Source organism: Staurois parvus, unplaced genomic scaffold (genome assembly GCF_062004578.1).
Source record: "Staurois parvus isolate SC_StPar_1 unplaced genomic scaffold, SC_StPar_1.0 ptg000270l, whole genome shotgun sequence".
Classification (NCBI taxonomy): domain Eukaryota; kingdom Metazoa; phylum Chordata; class Amphibia; order Anura; family Ranidae; genus Staurois; species Staurois parvus.
In genome coordinates, this window is record NW_028318066.1 from 162,473 (window position 1) to 183,860 (window position 21,388).

The 21,388-nt window shown below is 41.8% G+C and overlaps 1 protein-coding gene across 1 annotated transcript in view; it reads right to left on the reverse strand.

The window, feature by feature from the left end:
- Nucleotides 1-21,388, reverse strand: part of PIK3CB (phosphatidylinositol-4,5-bisphosphate 3-kinase catalytic subunit beta) — a 258,840-nt gene that overhangs the window by 153,844 nt on the left and 83,608 nt on the right. The window contains exon 2 of the mRNA XM_089681525.1: nt 5,814-5,952. The gene's annotated coding sequence lies outside the window, so the exon portion shown is untranslated. The remainder of the gene's footprint in view (nt 1-5,813; nt 5,953-21,388) is intronic.

Sequence of the window (21,388 nt, forward strand, 5' to 3'; positions counted from 1 at the left end):
ATGGTTTTATAATATTGTGGGTTTTTTTTCAAATAGTCACTCTTTTTGTTTATAGCCCAAAAAAAAAAAAAAAAAAAAAGCAGAGATGATCAAATACCAAAAAAAGGTCTATTTGTGGGGAGAAAAAAAAAATGACAAATTTCATTTATGTACAGCATTGCATGATCGCGCAATTGTCAGTTAACGTAACAGAGCACCATATCGCAAAAAATGGCCTGGTCAGGAAGGAGAGTAAATCTTCCAGAGAGCAAGTAGTTAAAGTTTATGTGAACCGTCAGCTTGTAAAACAACCCATTCAGATTAAAATAGAAATGAAAGACAAAACATTTGTGTGTGTATGTATGTATGTATGTATGTATGTATGTATGTATGTATGTATGTATGTATGTATATATATATATATATACATACATATACACACACACACACACACACACACACATATATACACATATATACATACACACACACACTTTTTTCCTTTCACATCATCACATTTCCTCTTTTCTCAGCTACATAAGGGGCTCAGGGAGGAGGAAAAAGAGCAGCACACTGGTCTTCCCAATGAATGGCTGTGGCGGGGAGAGGGGAGTGTTTTAGGACAAGTCTGATCATTGTAGGAGAGCAGGCGGAGTTCTCAGCACAGCTAGAAAACTGCCCACACTGTGCTCGCACGCTTAGTGTGGTCAATATTTTAATAGGAAGCAGAGGGACTAGCAGGAAGACCAGGGATTCACACAATGGAAGCAATACAAAGAACAGGATACTTTTTCATACAAGTACATGGTACAACAGGCACATTTCAGGAGAATGAAATGTTGGGCTTAAAAATTCTTTAAGCTAACATACAAAACAATTTTAACTCTTCATATCTTTTATGAACACACCCACTAAACATTTACAGCGCTGGAGGAAAAAGTAAAATGAACTCTTGGTCTCAGTGGATCAGACCTGCACAAAGTTCAGGAGGAATATTTGACCATTCATCGTTACAAATCCGCTTCAGCTCAGACAAATGTCTTTAGTCTATGACTGTCTACTGAAGCATGTTCTTAGGTCTCCCAACAACTCCTATAGCATGTCCACAGTCTCTGACCTTCTCTTGTATCATATCCACAATATCTGACCATCTCTTGCATCATGCCCAATCTTTGACTATATCATGTTTTGTGTCTGCTGTGTCTAATAATGACTATTCACTGAATCTTATATGCAGCCCTTTGGTGATGCCGGGGGCCACACTTGAGGCTCTCCATATCAAGAAAGCGGATAGTGGGGTATGGTGGGATTGGGATGAATCTTGGGAGGAGTTAAGAATGGGCTATAGATGAGGGGAAAAATGGGTCTGGAACAAAGGGGAGGGCAGATAGCATTATAAAGACATTAGCAATTCTCTTTCAAAGTGCGACCTCTAAACTGATGGAAGCTGCAATCTGATTGTTATACGCTAAGCAAACTTCATATTGTTGATGCTTAGCAGTGTCTTATAAATCACACCCATAAGTGGCGCATTTGAATATACAGCATCCTTTTAAAATTCCTGATCACAGGTCAAAAAGCATTCTGGTAACAAGGTCAACCTCTTCAGGAGTGCCATACACTGTACACAATATTTGAGTTATCCTTAAAATGTAACTCCACTTTCATGTAAAAAAAAATAGCAAATTAAAAATTAATAAAGTAGCATACATAATTGTGACACAAGCCTTACTATAACGTTATGAAAAATTCCTTACCAATTTAACCTGCAGAGCTGTAATTTTCTATAAAATTGCTATATGGAAACCTGGAGGACTTCTGTACATAGTTGGTGTATGGACTGCCTCCCGAAATGTAATTTCCTGCTTAGGCGATTGGCTGACTTTCCTAGAAGTTAGCACTAAGATTAAAGTTATGTTTTAGGCATCCTCTGCAACAAAAATGTCATTTTTGGTGAACTGCTATTAAGAGTTAATCACTCCTTAAGTAATGCAGACCCCGCCAAGCTCCTCATTAAAGAACAACAAGCGCATTAGCTGCAAAATAATGAAAGTCTCATTTAGAATCAGTATCCAAAAGACAGAAAAACATACAGCTTTTTGTTCAGAACAGAAACAGGTAGGAATCTGTAAGAAAGTTTGTTAAAGTTCTTGCAATGTACATTGATAACCCAGAGGGGATTTTTTTGCAGACTAAAAAAGTGGAGTTTCTCCATATGACTAGATTCACACTGTTGCGTGTGCGGAAGCACATGTAAATTACACGCGTTCTCACACCCAAAATACACTGTCCTTTTGCACATGCTCAGTAATGCCAATAATTCTTAATGTGACCCTGTGGGAAACGCAGGTACAAAGGTCCATTCAAATGAATGGGCTGCTTTGCCCACGCAAACGCTAGCCACACCACCTGCACAGATATGAACCTAGATTAATGCTGAACTTCAGACAGAGCTAAACACACTTTAATTCAGTGATGAACTCATTAATTGTACTTTTGTGTAAAGCATATGTAATTATTTTCTAGAATATCTATTCTATGATCACCGAAGGGAGGAAGGGCAGTAGACCAAGTCAAATCGGGGATCTACTGCATTTTTTTTTTTGGAATAGCTTTTTCAGGAAGACAGAACGACAAGAGGCGAGAACAAAGATAATCTGATGACTTGGCTGCATAGTTTTAACTAGTGGAGACAATGAAGGGCCTCTAACAGCTGGCACTCTACCCTGCTCTCAGATCAATCGGTATGTGGACAAGGCCCTTTAACATTTTCATTTTGAAAAGCCTGTGACTGGTGGAGCAGAGAATGCATCAAATTAAAAACCTTTTACCTCTAAAACCACTTTAAATTCAATCTTTCAAAAAAGCTGTCAGTTCATTGCCTAGTTTTGACATCACAACTGACTGAATTCTGGTGGTCATTTGAACTTGTGGTGGAGAGTATGTTTTTGACTGAAAATAGCCAGGTGTTTTCCATCAGTCCACCCTAAACCAGTTCTAATACACATTCTGTCCACCTAAGACTATCAAATATTCTGCAGATACTGTATATAACAATCAGCCAAAACGTTATGACCATTGACAGGTTAAGTGAATTACATTGGTTAGCTTGTTACAATGGCATCTGATAGTCAGTGGAATATGTTAGAGTAGCAACTAAGCATGTTGACCCTGAAGTTGATCTGTGAAAAGATGAAAAAAATATGGGCACTGCACTGAGGAAGAGGTTAGTCCTCGAAACACGTCAGCCTTTTGGATGTCCTTCATTCTCATTATAAGACAGAAACGCAGTGCGAATTGGACAGAGTGGTCCCTTCATGATGTGCCTTATATTTACTATTGTATTATAGTTTTGTATATTCAATAAACATACTTTTAAAAGGTAATGCAAAAGGCCGGTGCGCCCTCGGTTTTGTTTTTCTCTATTAGTTTTTTTCTTTTTTAATGTATGGGGCTATGCAGACAGACTGGTTCGGGTGCCCACGCTAACCTGTGTCCACAGTCAAAACCACCTACAATGGGCACCTGAGCTTCAGAACTGGACCATAGAGCAATGACAAAAGGTGGCCTGGTCTGATGAATCAAAAATTTTCTTTTACATCATTTGGATGGCCGTGAGCATGTTTGTCGTTTACCTGAGGCAAAAGGATGCAGTATGAGAAGACAGCAAGCCAGTGCAGGCAGTGTGATACTTTGGGCAACGTTCTGCTGGGAAACATTGGTCCTGCCATTCATGTGGAGGATACTTTGACATAAACCACCTAGCAAAACATTGTTGCTGACCAAGTAACCAAGTCATGGAAACAGTATTCCTCGATGGTAGTGGCCTTTTCAGCCGGATAACACTCCCTGCCACACTGCAAAAATTATTCAAGAATGGTTTTAGGAACACAACAAATTTAGGATGTTGATATGGCCTCCAAATTCTCCAGAACTCAATCCAATCGGCCATCTGTGGGATGTGCTGGAAAAACAAGTCTCATCCATGGAGTCCTCAACTTACAGGACTTAAGAATCTACTGCCAGATAACACAGCATACCTTCAGAACTCTAGTGCTATCCATGCCTCAATGGTTCAGGGCTGTTTTGGTGGCAAAAAGAGGACCTAATAAATATTAGCTGGGTAGTCAACATTATGGCTGAGCGGTATATATAGGTCACCTCCCTTTAATTCACCTCTTCAATAGTCCCTTATTTCCACCCAGGATGGATGACCCCCAACATTTGTGCTGGTGGAGAGAACAAAAGGCCTAACGAAGTCTACTTCTTAATGCATCGAGTACACACTTTCCCACAGTTCTGGGAAACTCAATGTTCCTAATAAGGAACTTTTTTCTCCATTTACAACTGAGGCATTTTGCGGAATCTCTAACAGAGAGATTGAGCTTTATCCTGTACCGCATTTGGATCCATCTCTAAATCCAATTTCACAACAAAACTAATATTCCTGTTATACTCCATTATCTTCTGCAACATCTAGCTCAATCCCTCCCCATTACCTACATTGGGAAACGGAGCTTAAAATACCCCTCCATCCAGAGGACTGGGATAAGATTTGGTTAGTGTTCTTGAAGTTGTGCAAGCAGGGAAAACTCTCATAATGTGCAGGTGCGGGAAAACTCATACAGTGATACTATACTCCAGCTAGACTCCCTAAGAGTCTCATCTGGCCTCTCAGAGTTTCAGGAGAGGGGCAACATGGCATGCCATCTTATGGACATGCCTGAAGGTTTGCCGCCTATGGATAAAGGTCTACGTCATTAACACAAATCTTAATGATTAATTTCTGAAAGGATCCTTGGAGGCTCTCCTACTGACAACATTCCTCATCACAATCTCAAATTCCTAAAACACGTATACACAGCTACCAAACAGACCATCACCCTTGCATAGAAAGCACCATCTCTCAAATTTTCTGGAATTCAAGAGTCAAATACAGAGCAATATGAAATTTTTATGAAATAAAATAATAAAGAATTAAATATTTATTATGAAATGAAAACTGACCGCCATATTGAAGATAACTTTCTCTAATTTTGGCAGCTATACCTCAACTATTGTCCCACCTCGCAGCATCTCCATCTCTGGGACACCAACCAGCCTCTCCACATTGCGTGAATCTTAAAGCGGTTATAAAAGGCTTAAACAATTTTACCTTAATGCATTCATCCATGTACCTGTCAGACGTTGTTCCTCTATGCTCCGGAGGTGAACTGTTCCTCAGTGTACCTATACCTAATAGGGGGCTGTCAAAGTGCCCCTGACCAACAGGACACAGGGGAGAAGGGACAGCAGTGTATAGGCAGCCACACCACAGAGAAGGATTTTTATATTTTTTTTATATTGTTTTTTCTTTCAGTGCACTCCACAAGAATTGACAAGGGCACTTCCTGGTTTAACTTTATTATTTCCTTACTCATCATCCTACTAACTGGACAAAAGGCAACAATGCTGATTCATCATACAGGGGCCAGTATGGAAACAGAGGGGCACCAGATGCTGCTAAAATCAAAAAAATACGCATGTTCTTGCCGGTTTAAAAATTAAAGAGGAACTAAACCCAGTAGTTTACCAGTTTCCCAAAACTGTTACATTCAAGGCATGCTCTGAATGGGAACTGTCACTATTGCTTGTGCTCTCAAATTATCTGTCAAGCCATCAAATGGCTGGTGTCTTAACTGATCACATGTGCAGCACCATGGCAACTGCAGATCAAAAAGAGGCTAAAGGGCTATTTTCAGGGCTGTAAAAAGGATAGGAGGGGTTAGTTCCACTTTAAATTCTTTGTTAGTTTGACTGGGATTCTGATTTATGCAATTAACAAGCATACTTACACTTTGCATTTGTCTGTGTCTTCTCTTTATGTCACACAGTTCCAAAGGACCACTCTTTCCAACATGTCTAGAGGTTAGCTCATTATGGTTACAAAAATGTTCCTCCACAGAAAAAGCCCAGACAGTAAATGAATAATCTCTGAAGGGAAGAAAAACAAGAAAACGAAGCAACAAGTTATAAACCAATCATGCAGTAGTTAACACAACTGAAACCAACAATTTAAAAAAAAAAAAAAAAAAAAACTAATTTCCTTGTTACATACAAATATTTCAAGATCTCTAACAATTATTACATTGTTTATCATGAGAGACTGCTACATACAGGTGCCTTATATAAAATATGATGGGCAGAACAGGCAAAAAAATAATTACTGTTTCTGTTTATTCGCTTCATAACAAATGCAATTAGGCAGAAAACAGAAGCTGTTGACTGTAGAAGCTTTCAGAAGATCCTAAGAGCAGTGTCACCACTTCTGGAAAGCACAGGGACTTAGGCTGGCCATACACTATACAATTTTCTGCCCAATTTCCTTTAGATTTACCTTCAACTATGTAGTGCAAGAGCCTGCCTAATTGGATACAATTGAAAGTGTTGTTTGGTTTGACCTCCTATTACATGGTTTTTGGGAAATCTAAACCAAAAATCAAGAAAATATAGTATAATAAAAGTATAATATATGGCCAGCCTTAAAAAGGAAGTACAAGGATTCTAAACACACAAAGATAAATATATATACTATATTGCCAAAAGTATTAGGACACCCCTTCAAGTTACAAAGGAGGTCTAGTGCGAGAATTATTGCTCTTGCTTGGACGTTCATGGCAAAACCTCACGTGTGGTTTAAACACCATTTACATATGTGGGCATGGTCTACGTATGCGTTCACCACTACACGCGAGCACGGAGGGACAGGGGCACTTTAAACTTTTTTAAAAATGTATTTGTTTTTTTCCACTCTTCCTTTTAAAAACATTTTAATAATTTTTATTCTTATCACAAGAAATGCATGCATCCCTTGTGATAGAAATTATTAGTGAAAGGTCCTCTTTATGGAGAGATATGGAGTCAATAAGACCCCACATCTCTCCTCTGCAATATATTAGATATAAAAAAAAAAAAAAAAAAAAAAAAAAAAAAAACACCGGCCGGAACCGGAAGTGACAACGCTCCGTTCATCCGAGGGCATAGAGATGTGTGGCAGCCATCTTTCCTTCACTCATCTCTATGCCCAGCTCCAGGATCGAAGGGGTCTCAGGTAAGACTGAACTACCAAGCGGCGGCCAGTGGGCAGGCGACTGTGGATGGGTGGCGGGTGAGGGTCAGGTGGTTTTGAGGGGCGGGGGTTTTTGGCACCTGTATCTATGCTTTTTTTTTCCATTTTGGCTGACAGCCGAAAGGAGTGTTTTCGGTCGAAAAGTCGGCCACCGGAATTTCTGTGCATCCCTACAATATATGGCATGTGTCCTCCCCAAGCAGTCTTCTACTTCGAGTCAACTAAACTCACTTGGCTGATTTTGGCTGCATATTATTTCAGACCCTTCATAAATGCTTTCACAGGCTAATTCTATGACTGTACTGCTACGGATTGTCATTGCTTAATTCAGAGCCATTTTCTGGATGCATTGTATTGTCATACATTGGATTTTTGTATTTAAAATAAAGCATTATATCAGCCTAGGTTCACATATGTGTGGGTCGAGAACGTGTGCATAATCGCATGCATTTCCAACCAATAGGCAAAAAACAGGCTGCTATTTAGCAGCCGTGCAGAGGTACCATTGACTCTTAATGGCACTCCACGCAGTGGAAGCAGAGCATTTTTGCTTGCGCAAAACCACATGGAAAAGGTTCCAGGACTTCTTTACCCACATTTCTCACAAACACAGAAGGGCTGCTGTGCCTGCACAAATACACATGCGTGCATTACTGAACCTACTCTAAAGCCGACCATAGATGGATCAAAATGTGGCTGGTTCAGGAGGGACCGACTGAATTTCAACCCATCTATGGTTATTCTCGCTCGAGAGAAGTCAATCTAAGGACAGACTTCTATCGAACAGGAGTGGTTGAAAATGTTCAATCAACAGCTGTAGCCAATCCGCTGGATCGCTGTTCAGTGTATTCTGACAGCGGAGGAGCCCCAGCTGTCAGATTACATTAGTACAGCGGGTGGGATTCCTCCATCCACCTCACTTGTGTGGGTAGGGGAATCCATTTTTTTTTCCAATCAGACCACTCATATGTCATTAAAAAAAAATTACCATCTATGAACAGTCTATGGCTACACCGTGAACACCCAGTGCCTGAAGCTACAGATTGCCATTTACTTTTTTTTAATAAATCATGTCTTTCTTGCAGGTCTAACATTTAGTACACCTTCAACATTAGATAATATTTATAGAAGAATATCGAAAGTCAACAGAGCTCTCAATAACACCAGCTGCATCCTGTGGTTAACAGCATTTCTGTGGTTTTTGCACCTTAAGTGATTTAGACTGAGTTTCCTGCTGTTCAGTCTGCACAATAAGGATACTGTCATAGGAGATCTTTTCAGCCAAGTGATGTTTTAAATTGAAAATCACACTGTGACAACTCCACGCTGAGCTGATGATAGCTGCATCATGTCACTGTAGTCAATAAGAAATTACACACTTGTAGTACTTTTGTCAGACAGGAATGTGGACATGAAATGACTGGTAGGAAGAACTTCTATGTGGATCCAGTCTGGGGAGGGTACTAAAAGAAATCTATGGTAAAAACACAAATGCAGACAATGAGGAGGGCTGTATAAACCTTCACTAAGCCGCCATTTTTTAATCAGGTTAAAGTGTGTGTAAAAGGCAAAAACAAGTTTTGATTGCGGTTACCTTTGAGGCAATCAATCCCTTTATTTGTGATGGGGATTGCTGTCACTGAGACAGAAAATCTGAGGAAACCCAAAAATGTAGAGTTGTTGCGAGAGCAAGAAATAAAAAATCATCCAAAAAGGGAGAAATGTTTAGGTGGCAACTCTAAGACTTTTACCTATATTATGGATCAGTACCTAAATTGGTTCATGGACATTTTTTGGGATGGGTTTCCACTTGACTGTGCCCAATGTCAAAATCAGCAAAAGCAATAGCAAAAAGTAACACCCCAAACAGCTCAACTGCCAGCTGCGGAAACCTGTCCTTGCCCCTAAACTCACAGTTAAAAAGTTGTGCCACCCACAAATCCTTTATTTCTTCATTAAGATTTATTCCACAGAAGAGAGTGCACTACAAAAAAAGCTGCCCACCAGACTGTTCCTTCACACCAGGAAGGGCTTAATCACAGCATTATAAAAAAACAAAAAAAAACAACAAAACACAAATAAGCAGATCAGTGGCAAGTGTTTGCACATGGACAATTATAGGAAGCTACAGCATGTGCCAGGCAAGGGAATGAGGCAAATTCCCAGACAGATTTGTGAAGTGGAGAGACCTGTTGCTAGTTTATCTATAAAAATATTTATTTGCCCTGGGACTTTATATGAGGCACAACACAAAACAGCCACTAAATACAGGATTGCCAATTTATTAATAGAAAATGTACAAATCTCATTATATAGAGAACAGATAAAATATCAAGCAGATTTGTAGTAGTTTCATAACACTATTTCAAACATGTTTTAAATATTCCAAGTACCAATACATAATTACACTATAAAATGCATCCTAAAACTCAACATGTTTCATGATTCTCTGTTTACTGCGTCAGGAGTAGAAATAGCTGTAAAGTAGAACATCCATTTTGTACATTCACATCAGTCCCTAACCCTCAAGGTGTGTACAATCTAATGTCCCTAACTTACATTCATACATACACATACTATGGCCAATTTAGACAGGATCCAATTAACCTACCAGCATGTCTTTGGAGCATGGGAGGAAACCGGAGTACCCGGAGGAAACCCACGCAGGCACAGGGAGAACGTTCCCATGACTATACAAAGGCGTACCTCAGTGTACAAATTTAATGCGTTCTGCTGGACTTTTCGTATTGCGAAAAATCCTTAAACCGAAACGCGGTTTCCCATAGGAATGTATTGAAAACCAATTAATCTGTTCCAGAGGTCAGAAGTAAAAAAAAAAAAAAAAAGTATTTTATCTATACAAAACTCTATATAAAAGTGCACTTTAAAGGTGTAATGGGACATGTTAAAAAAAAAAAAAAAAAAAAAAAAAAAATCGCAAATGCATTGAAACCCAATTAATCCGTTTGTATTGCGAAAAATTTTTTGAAACTGAGACATTTTCAATGGATTTTCATTCGTAAACCGAAAATTACGTTAACAGAGGCGTTGGTAAACCGGGGTACGCCTGAATTAGTATATCCACCCATCAGCCAGAACTTGATGACAACGGACTAGCTGAGGGCTTGTTTATGTATTGTTGTTTTGTCTTTACTAAGGTGCACGCTGTATTGTTTGTTTGTTTTTGTTTTTTAAACACATGAAAGTACTGCAATGGTGTAAATTAGGCTCATTGGAATACATTCATTCATCTTGCATCTGCCCACTTTTAGGTGATCTCTGAAATCCTGTCCTGCCTTCAGCTAATAACAGAATCTTCTATTCTTCCTATTAGTTCATTACCCCACAGTTATTACCTTTTGTACCACTAGCCCCTCCCTAATAGATTGTAAGCTCCAAGGAGCAGGGCCCTCCTAACCCTCTTGTATTGAACTGTATTGTCTCCCGTTATATTGTAAAGCGCTGAGCAAACTATTGGCGCTATATAAATCCTGTATAATAATAATAATAAAGTATACGGCATGACTGAGAATTATCAAAAAGGGACCCAATACTTAAAATTAGCTAAGATTGAATACAGTGGGGATCGAAAGTTTGGGCACCCCAGCTAAAAATTTGTATTAATGTGCATAAAGAAGCCAAGGAAAGATGGAAAAATCTCCAAAAGGCATCAAATTACAGATTAGACATTCTTATAATATGTCAACAAAAGTTAGATTTTATTTCCATCATTTACACTTTCAAAATAACAGAATACAAAAAAATGGCATCTGCAAAAGTTTGGGCACCCTGCAGAGTTAATATCTTGTACTGCCCCCTTTGGCAAGTATCACAGCTTGTAAACGCTTTTTGTAGCGAGCCAAGAGTCTTTCAATTCTTGTTTGAGGTATCTTTGCCCATTCTTCCTTACAAAAGTCTTCCAGTTCTTTGAGATTTCTGGGCTGTCTGTCACGCACTGCTCTTTTAAGGTCTATCCATAGATTTTCAATTATGTTGAGGTCAGGAGATTGTGAAGGCCATGGCAAAACCTTCAGTTTACGCCTCTTGATGTAATCCCCCGTGGATTTCGAGGTGTGTTTAGGATCATTATCCATTTGTAGAAGCCATCCTCTCTTTAACTTCTGCTTTTTCACAGATGGCATCAAGTTACCATCCAAAATTTGCTGAAATTTTATTGAATCCATTTTTCCTTCTACTCGTGAGATGTTCCCTGTGCCACTGGCTGCAACACAACCCCAAAGCATGATTGATCCAACCCCATGCTTAACAGTTGGACACAGGTTCTTTTCATTAAATTCTGTGCCCCTTCTTCTCCAAACGTACCTTTGCTCATTCCGGCCAAAAAGTTCAATTTTAACCTCATTGGTCCACAGAACTTGTTTCCAAAATGCATCAGGCTTGTCTATATGTTCATTTGCAAAGTTCAAACGATGATTTTTGTGGTGAGGACGTAGAAGAGGTTTTCTTCTGATGACTCTTCCATGAAGACCATATTTGTACAAGTATCTCTTTATAGTGGAATAGTGTACCACAACTCCAGTGTCTGCCAGATCTTTCTGGAGGGATCGTGCAGTCAAACGTGGGTTTTGAATTGTTTTTCTCACAATCCTGCGAGCTGTTCTGTCTGATATTTTACTTGGTCTTCCAGATCGTGCTTTAACGTGCACTGTTCCTGATGACTGCCATTTCTTAATTACATTCCGAACAGAGGATATTGACATCTGAAAACGCTTTGCTATCTTCTTATAGCCTTCTCCAGCTTTGTGAGCGTCAACTATTTTCAGTTTCAGTTTTCTAGACAACTGCTTAGAAGAACCCATGGTGCTGATTGTTGGGCCAAGGTCAGATGAGTCTGGGCATTTAAAACCTTTGAGATTGACATCACCTGGTCTTCCCAGATGATGATTGAGAACAATCCATGACACTGGCAGGTCTCAGCTTTGCAAAGGGGGCAGTGCATGCTATAAATTCTGCAGGGTGCCCAAACTTTTGCAGACGCCATTTTTTTGTTTTCTGTTATTTTGAAAGTGTAAATGATGGAAATAAAATCTAACTTTTGTTGACATATTATAAGAATGTCTAATCTGTAATTTGATGCCTTTTGGAGATTTTTCCATCTTTCCTTGGCTTCTTTATGCACATTAATACAAATTTTTAGCTGGGGTGCCCAAACTTTCGATCTCCACTGTACATGTGGCAAGATTTCCAAATGGTGATCCTGGGGGATATCTATCCTGGGAGCTGTGGAAGTAAGACCCACAAGGACCCAAGGGGACAGACAGAAGGCAGGTGCAACATGGGTGAAGTAAAAGTTCATCTTATCCATACCTGCCAAAGAAGTTATTATAAAGAAATTGGTGTGCCTGGTTATATTATATAAATGGGTCACAATAAGTGGTATCCACACAAAAAAAAAAAAAAAAAAAAAAAAAAGAAGAGGAGATAGCTAGTGTAATAGTGGACGGAAAGAACCAGATAAATAGGAAATAGTGCTGCTAAAAGGCTGTACATAAAGTAAAAAGAAAAGAAAACCCATCACAAAAAAAAAAACAAAAAACAAACACTAAACCACCAGGTACACAAAAGCAGTTAAAAAATTAAACGGACTCCAAAAACCACCCACCATGAGTCAAACATATTGGAGCTAGAGAGCCAGGGTGTTGATGTGCAATATCTGGATGAAAAGAAACACTCCCTCCTGCGCCTCCCATTTTAAACACAAGGTGTCGCCACCAATCCCTCCCAATGCCATGTAGAAGCAGCTGATATGGGGAGGTGCTCAAAAACAGCCAGCATCCACCACCATGCGGGGAAGATTGAGCCAGAGGCGCAAATACATGAGGCTGTAACCACATAACACACTGCGTGCCGGCGCCACACACGTGCTGGCGTGGAAGCGAACATAGTGCTGATGCCACACAGGCTCTGCCCATACAAAATGAGCAGGCAGGGACAGTGCAAGGAGGTGAGCCTCCTCAATACATCACAGCTCCCAAGATATAGAAGCTTCAACTGTCAATAACAAAATGGAAATGCCACATAAACAAAGGGTCCATATATAACATGAGAATAGATGGTGGCACAACGCTGAGTGCATCATACCACATTTTATTTGTTGTATTCATTCGGCCCACTTCGTGGTCTGCTGCACCTTATGGCTCTCTATTAAAATACTGTGATGTAGGGATTAAACGCTATACTTGTGTTATATACGAGTTATATAGTCCCTTTGCTTATTTATTAGCTTTTTTTATACTTTTTTTGTAAATGTTAGTGTTGAGCTGCTAAAAATAACCACCAAAACATAAGTGACTCCACCGTACTTATATATGTGTCTAAATGCACTCATTTAAAGAAATGTTTGGTATGTGTTTTTGTTTTTTTAAATCCTACTTCCATAGATGGATGCTGCATTAGTCTGAGTGATATCAACTGACAGTGGGTTTCAGGTCAGCTGGAAAACTGGTCACAGGGGGAGTGCAGAACACACTGCACTCCTGTGATCCACAGGTGAAGTACAGTCAAAAGAGCTTTGGCTGTACTTCCCCTTTAAACCGATTTTGCATATATATCCTTCTATGATATTCATAGGAAAAAAAAAAAACCCCACAAACAAAAACCACACACAATCACAAATCAATATGTGACAGTTTTTTTTTTTTTCATATCATAGAAGTGTATTTATGACAAATCGGTTTAATGAGTACATGTAGTCACATATAGAAGTAAGGTGGAGTCCCCTACATGTTGGTGGATATTTTGAGTAGCACAGCACTGTCATCAACAGATGAATATAAAAAAAGTAAAAAAAAATCGAACACAGCCACCATATTGAAGAATATGCAATACAGAAAAAAAAAAGAAAAAAAAAAGTGTTTTTGGAATACCGATTTAAGGACAGGTGATTACTGGGGTGGAGTAAGAATGCTTACAGGGAAATTCAACTTTGTGCTAGGGAAATAAAAAAATATATATGTATAAGCTGCAGGTAGATCTCCAATTTACAATTATACTCCATTCTCAAAGTCCTAGAACAGGATGATTTTCTTACATGCACTTTATGTTCCTCTCCAAGAGACCTAAACAAACAGAAAAATGCATGAATGACCCTGCCATCTATACGGTATGTGCAGAGTCAACCGAAGACTAGCTTACAGATACTCATTGAAATACCCATAATCATTCCTTAATGGCACTGTAACAGATACCAACAAAGTAGAGGATTTCTCTAATGAGCTAATCTTTTCCTGGGGCTGTACACAGCATCTCTCTGATGATCCTGCTACAATAAATAGCTAAAAAGGGGAATATCTCCTAAAATAAGCTTCCACACCATTACTCCCACATGGAACCCTGAGGCTTATTTTATTGAAGAGCCTAAATGACTCCCTATTAGTACACATAATATTGATTGGAATCTTTCTTCCTACAGCTCCCCAGTGACCTTTCAAGAGATCAATATACCAAGTATTTTGTCTTTAACTAGGTACTTAGCTAGTGCTGGAATACTCAAGAACAGACAAGGCCTTACTGACCCTGTTAACTTCCTATTTCCATTACATGTACTCAAATACAAAGAATACCCATTATACGCATTGCAGGAGTGACTAAGAGGTTAATGTCCACACTATCACATACATAGCTAAGTAAAAGGTACTTGCAGAACACTATTCATCTCTAAAAGGGCCCTTGCACACCTAACACAGTGGGATGCATTTTGGACTGCATTCTAACTGCATAGGCAGTCCAAAATCCAGGCTATCCTATGGGCATTGGTCACACCAGTGCAGTGAAGTACAGCATGCTGCATTTTTATGCACCATAAACGCACAAAAAAAAACAAATGCAAAGCATCTGTTATGATTTTGATCCTTAAATTATGAAACACCAGCAATTTCCCGGGAACAGAAGTGCCTGCTCTTTAAAATAGACCATTTCAAACAAAAAGACATTCACAATGTTTGACTTAATATAGATGACCTATTTAGGAATACAATGAAGCCACACAGCCCTGACCCAACAACAACCTGGCATTGACCAAAAGTCATAATGGTCATTGTAAAAAACACAGCATCTGGATACCTGAATTTTGAGAAATATAACAAGTAAAGACCATAAGGGACCCTGAAGATAGCTCTTCCCAAATGACTATTTACTAAGTAAAGCCTCAAATGGATGTTACAATTGTTTATTCAGGGCAAGAATGTTTACCAATGAGCTCACAGACAATAGCCCATACACTCCTCAGGTGTTTACAGAGACTGTGAATCTATGCAATTCACTTTACGGGAACCAAGGTCTTGACCTCAGCAAAATACTCAGCTGACATATTCATATTATATATATTATGACCACAGGAATCAAATTAATACATTTTGCAAATACAAAAGCATAAAAAGAATTAACCAAATATCAGCAAGTTATAATGACATATGGGGGTTTATTTACTAAAGCTGGAGAGTCCAAAATCAGACTCCCTTCTGCATAGAAACCAATCAGCTTCCAGGTTTCATTGCCAAAGCTTCATTGAACAAGCTGAGGTTAGAAGCCGATTGGTTTCTATGCAGAAGGGAGTCTGATTTTGGACTCTCCAGCTTTAGTAAATAAACCCCTTGGTATGGATTGTGATTTGGGTAGACTGTTTCAGAGATATTAAAACAAATGACTTACTACCAATATGTACCTACATCAGAGCGTGGAGAGATATGAGATATCTGATATGATGGACTGAAGTAACGCATGAGCATCATCCGATAAAATGCCGTAACAAATTATGGGAATATTCTCTTAATATCTACAATTTTCAGAACACTGGACAAACCATAAAAATGTAATTCCCATCTTAAGGATAGTCCACATACTTGAACCAGTTCAAACAAATGGACATTAATGGAGAGGGATATCGATTAGAGCCACTTTAATATTTCATCAAGACATATATTTTATAATACAATACTCCTTAACAGGGGCGGACTGACCATTTGGGCACTGCTCGAGGGCCCAGGGCCAGGGGGGGCCCCATCAGAGGCTCCTGAGAGGGACAGGGAGGGATGGATAGAGTAAGCCAGCTCTGGGTCTGATCCTGAGAAGAGAGAGAGAGCCGGGAAGGAGGTAGACACTTCCTCAACCAGCGTGAGAACTCAGTCTCCCAACAGGATGTCTGGCTGCTGATTCTCCTGAATGCAGGGGAAGCTGATTGGTCTGCTGCCCTGTCACTCAGTGCTGCACCTGCCGCCTCCCGAAGTCCAAGCTGTGTGGGAAGTACAATATGCTGCCTAGAGAATGAAACGTCTGCTGGAGCGAGGGGGTAAAAGAGAGGGTGGGGGGGGGGGGTGAAAGAGAGGGTGGGGTGAGAGCCAGGAGCCCCTCTTGTCAGTTTTACACTGAACCCTGTATACCATCCATGATGAACATGTGTGCGGGGGGGGGGGTAGTACAGCGATGGAACATGTGTGCGGGGGGGGGGGTAGTACAGCGATGGAACATGTGTGCGGGGGGGGGGGGTAGTACAGCGATGGAACATGTGTGCGGGGGGGGGGGGGGGGGTAGTACAGCGATGGAACATGTGAGCGGAGGGGGGGGGGTAGTACAGCGATGGAACATGTGTGCGGAGGGGGGGGGGTAGTACAGCGATGGAACATGTGTGCGGGGGGGGGGGGGTAGTACAGCGATGGAACATGTGTGCGGGGGGAGGGGGTAGTACAGCGATGGAACATGTGTGCGGGGGGAGGGGGTAGTACAGCGATGGAACATGTGTGCGGGGGGAGGGGGTAGTACAGCGATAGAACTTGTGTGCGGGGGGGGGGGTTGGGCGGGGGTAATACAGCAATGGACCATGTGTGCGGGGGGGGGGTTGTACAGCAATGGACCATGTGTGCAGAGGGGGTACATCGATGGACCATGTGTGCAGAGGGGGTACATCGATGGAACATGTGTGCAGAGGGGGTACATCGATGGAACATGTGTGCAGAGGGGGTACATCGATGGAACATGTGTGCAGAGGGGGTACATCGATGGAACATGTGCGGGGGGGGTACAGCGATGGAACATGTGTGCGGGGGGGGTAGTACAGCAATGGACCATGTGTGCGGGGGGGGGGGTAGTACAGCAATGGACCATGTGTGCGGGGGGGGGGGTAGTACAGCAATGGAACATGTGTGCAGAGGGGGTACATCGATGGAACATGTGTGCAGAGGGGGTACATCGATGGAACATGTGTGCAGAGGGGGTACATCGATGGAACATGTGTGCAGAGGGGGTACATCGATGGAACATGTGTGCAGAGGGGGTACATCGATGGAACATGTGTGCAGAGGGGGTACATCGATGGAACATGTGTGCGGGGGGGGTAGTACAGCGATGGAACATGTGTGCGGGGGGGGTAGTACAGCGATGGAACATGTGTGCGGGGGGGGGGGGTAGTACAGCAATGGACCATGTGTGCGGGGGGGGGGTAGTACAGCAATTGACCATGTGTGCAGAGGGGGTACATCGATGGACCATGTGTGCAGAGGGGGTACATCGATGGAACATGTGTGCAGAGGGGGTACATCGATGGAACATGTGTGCAGAGGGGGTACATCGATGGAACATGTGTGCAGAGGGGGTACATCGATGGAACATGTGTGCAGAGGGGGTACATCGATGGAACATGTGCGCAGAGGGGGTACATCGATGGAACATGTGCGGGGGGGTAGTACAGCGATGGAACATGTGTGCGGGGGGGTAGTACAGCGATGGAACATGTGTGCGGGGGGGTAGTACAGCGATGGAACATGTGTGCGGGGGGGTAGTACAGCGATGGAACATGTGTGCGGGGGGGTAGTACAGCGATGGAACATGTGTGCGGGGGGGGGGGGTTAGTACAGCGATGGAACATGTGTGCGGGGGGGGGGGTTAGTACAGCAATGGAACATGTGTGCGGGGGGGGGGGTTAGTACAGCAATGGAACATGTGTGCGGGGGGGGGGTTAGTACAGCGATGGAACATGTGTGCGGGGGGGGTTAGTACAGCGATGGAACATGTGTGCGGGGGGGGTTAGTACAGCGATGGAACATGTGTGCGGGGGGGTTAGTACAGCGATGGAACATGTGTGCGGGGGGGGGTTAGTACAGCGATGGAACATGTGTGCAGAGGGGGTACAGTGATGGAACATGTGTGCAGAGGGGGTACAGCGATGGAACATGTGTGCAGAGGGGGTACAGCGATGGAACATGTGTGCAGAGGAGGTACAGCGATGGAACATGTGTGCAGAGGGGGTACAGCGATGGAACATGTGTGCAGAGGGGGTACAGCGATGGAACATGTGTGCAGAGGAGGTACAGCGATGGAACATGTGTGCAGAGGAGGTACAGCGATGGAACATGTGTGCAGAGGAGGTACAGCGATGGAACATGTGTGCAGAGGAGGTACAGCGATGGAACATGTGTGCAGAGGGGGTACAGCGATGGAACATGTGTGCAGAGGGGGTACAGCGATGGAACATGTGTGCAGAGGGGGTACAGCGATGGAACATGTGTGCAGAGGGGGTACAGCGATGGAACATGTGTGCAGAGGGGGTACAGCGATGGAACATGTGTGCAGAGGAGGTACAGCGATGGAACATGTGTGCAGAGGGGGTACAGCGATGGAACATGTGTGCAGAGGGGGTACAGTGATGGAACATGTGTGCAGAGGGGGTACAGTGATGGAACATGTGTGCAGAGGGGGTACAGTGATGGAACATGTGTGCGGAGGGGTACAGCGATGGAACATGTGTGCAGAGGGGGTACAGTGATGGAACATGTGTGCGGAGGGGGTACAGCGATGGAACATGTGTGCAGAGGGGGTACAGCGATGGAACATGTGTGCAGAGGGGGTACAGTGATGGAACATGTGTGCAGAGGGGGTACAGCGATGGAACACTCTAAATTGGTCTGTTATATATGAATTACTCTTAGAACATATTTGAAGTGTTTCAGTGTGCATTATATCAGGAATATTGTCCTAATTCTCCTCGGCCGCGGGAATTGGAAATCATATACTGAATACTAAACAATCGATATTTGCTAATCACTGAAAGGTCAAGGTTTTGTTACTTTACTATAATATATATATTTTGTGATTGACCTAATTGCAATTAATTGTGGATTATTATTTGTGTATAGGAAATACTCATCACCAGTAAATTAGTTTGTATTAAAATATATATAAATATTTTTTGTACATAAATAATGTATTAATCAAATTGGCGATATTTGTATATTTGGTAAAGAAATCACAGTGGTAACAGAAGAAAAATTAGTGTGATATTTTTATTCATGTGTCTATATTATTTAATATTGTTAATTAAATTATTTGCCGTAACGGCTGGAGGCACTGCGTCAATTATATATGGGAGTCGGACACCGCCCAATTTATTTATAATTAATTATCACAAAAGCACCACACATCACAGTGCACATAGAAGCCCAAGGAAAGAAATAAGAATGAAGTGACCTCACAGGTCAAATGCAGATAGTACAGCATGCATCAACTGTACAGTGGATATAAAAAGTCTGCACAACCCTGATAAAATGTCAGGTTTCTGTGATGTAAAAAAATAAGACAAAGAAATCATTTCAGAACTTTTACCACCTTTAGGCTACGTTCACACTAGCGTTGTGTGCAGGCGGCAGAGAGGCGTTTGGGAAGCGTTTTTACCGCTTCCCAAACGCCTCTGACAATTCTGCACATTGCAGCACATGGTGCTGTTCTAACGAGAGCGTTCGCATTGCGTCGCGGCAAAACGGACGCCTCTGGTCGAGTCAGGAGGCCTCCTATTCTAGTCTATGGTGCCGCTCCGCAAACGCCCGGCCGGCGTTTGTGGCGCAGTTGCGATGTGGTTGCGGGGTGTTTGCGGAGCGATAACACCATTTAAACTTCATTATAGGCGTTTGCGGAGCGTTTTTAACCGTGCATGCGGCGTTTGCCGAGCGTTATAAACCGCTCCGCAAACGCCGGACCAACGCTTGCCAAACATAAAACACAAACAATGCTGTTGCATAAGTGTGCACACCCTTAAACGAATACTTTGTTGAAGCACCTTTTTATTTTATTCCAGCACTCAGTCTTTTTGGGTATGAGTCTATCATCATGGCACATCTTGACTTGGCAATATTTGCCCACTCTTCCTTGCAACAACACTCCAAATCTGTCGGATAATGTTATCCTATGTGTCTATGCCAACTATAGGCTAGTAGCGTTTTTTGAGCTTCAGCGTTTAGGAGTAGAAAAATTTTGTTTTTGGGAGCATTTTTAGATCAGAAAAAAAAAAAAAAAAAACGCTGAATACTCCTGACAGTTTTTTTTCTACATGTACTGTAAAAGCGCTAATAAAACAATACTCCTAGACCCTACTAAAACACTACTGCAAACTGGCACAAAAATGCTATTGTCAGCGGTTTTCTTCCAGCTTTTTGAGCTTATAAAAAACGCTAGCGTGCATGGAGCCTTTATATGCAAGTGGTATGTGCATTAGTCTCCATTCACACTAGTGCAATTTCAGATGTGACTTGATTCACACAGATCCGCATGACAATAAAAATCACAGTGTTTTCAATGGTGCCCATTCACATCAATGCAACTCAGAACAGCACAATTTTGGAAAAGCTTTCTGTACTACTTTAGTACGATTCCAGCAGGATTTTGGGTCCCAGAGAATATGCAAACCACATTACATTAACTACATAATCTCACTGAAAATCATGTCAAAAAGATTGCAGCAGTGCGAACCTAGCCTTAAAGTGATTCTAAAAGGCTTTTTTTTTTAAATATCATTATTATTATTATTATACAGGATTTATATAGCACTAACAGTTTACTCAGAGCTTTACAAACATGTCTACACTTACCTGCTGTGTGCAGTGGATTTGCACAGAGCAGCCCAGATCCTCTTTTTCCAGTCCCCCGCTGGCACTCCTGGTCCCTCCCTCCTGTTGGGTGCCCCCACAGCAAGCAGCTTGCCATGGGGGCACCCGCTGCTCCATGTATCCATTCACACATTGAGCCATGACTTGGCCCCGCCCCTCTCATTGGCTCACTGGCTGTGATTGAAAGCAGAGGGAGCCAATGGCTCCCGCTTCTGTCTCAGCCAATGAGGAGAGGGAGTCCAGGGATAGCGGAGACTACAGTGCAAATAGCTGGATCAAGAGGGTGCTTAGGTAATTAGGGGGGCTGCTGCACAGAAAAGGTTTTTCACCTTCATGTATAGAATGCATGAAGGTAAAAAAAACTTGTATCCTTTAGTATCACTTTTAAGTGGCTCTAAGGCTCATTTAAAAA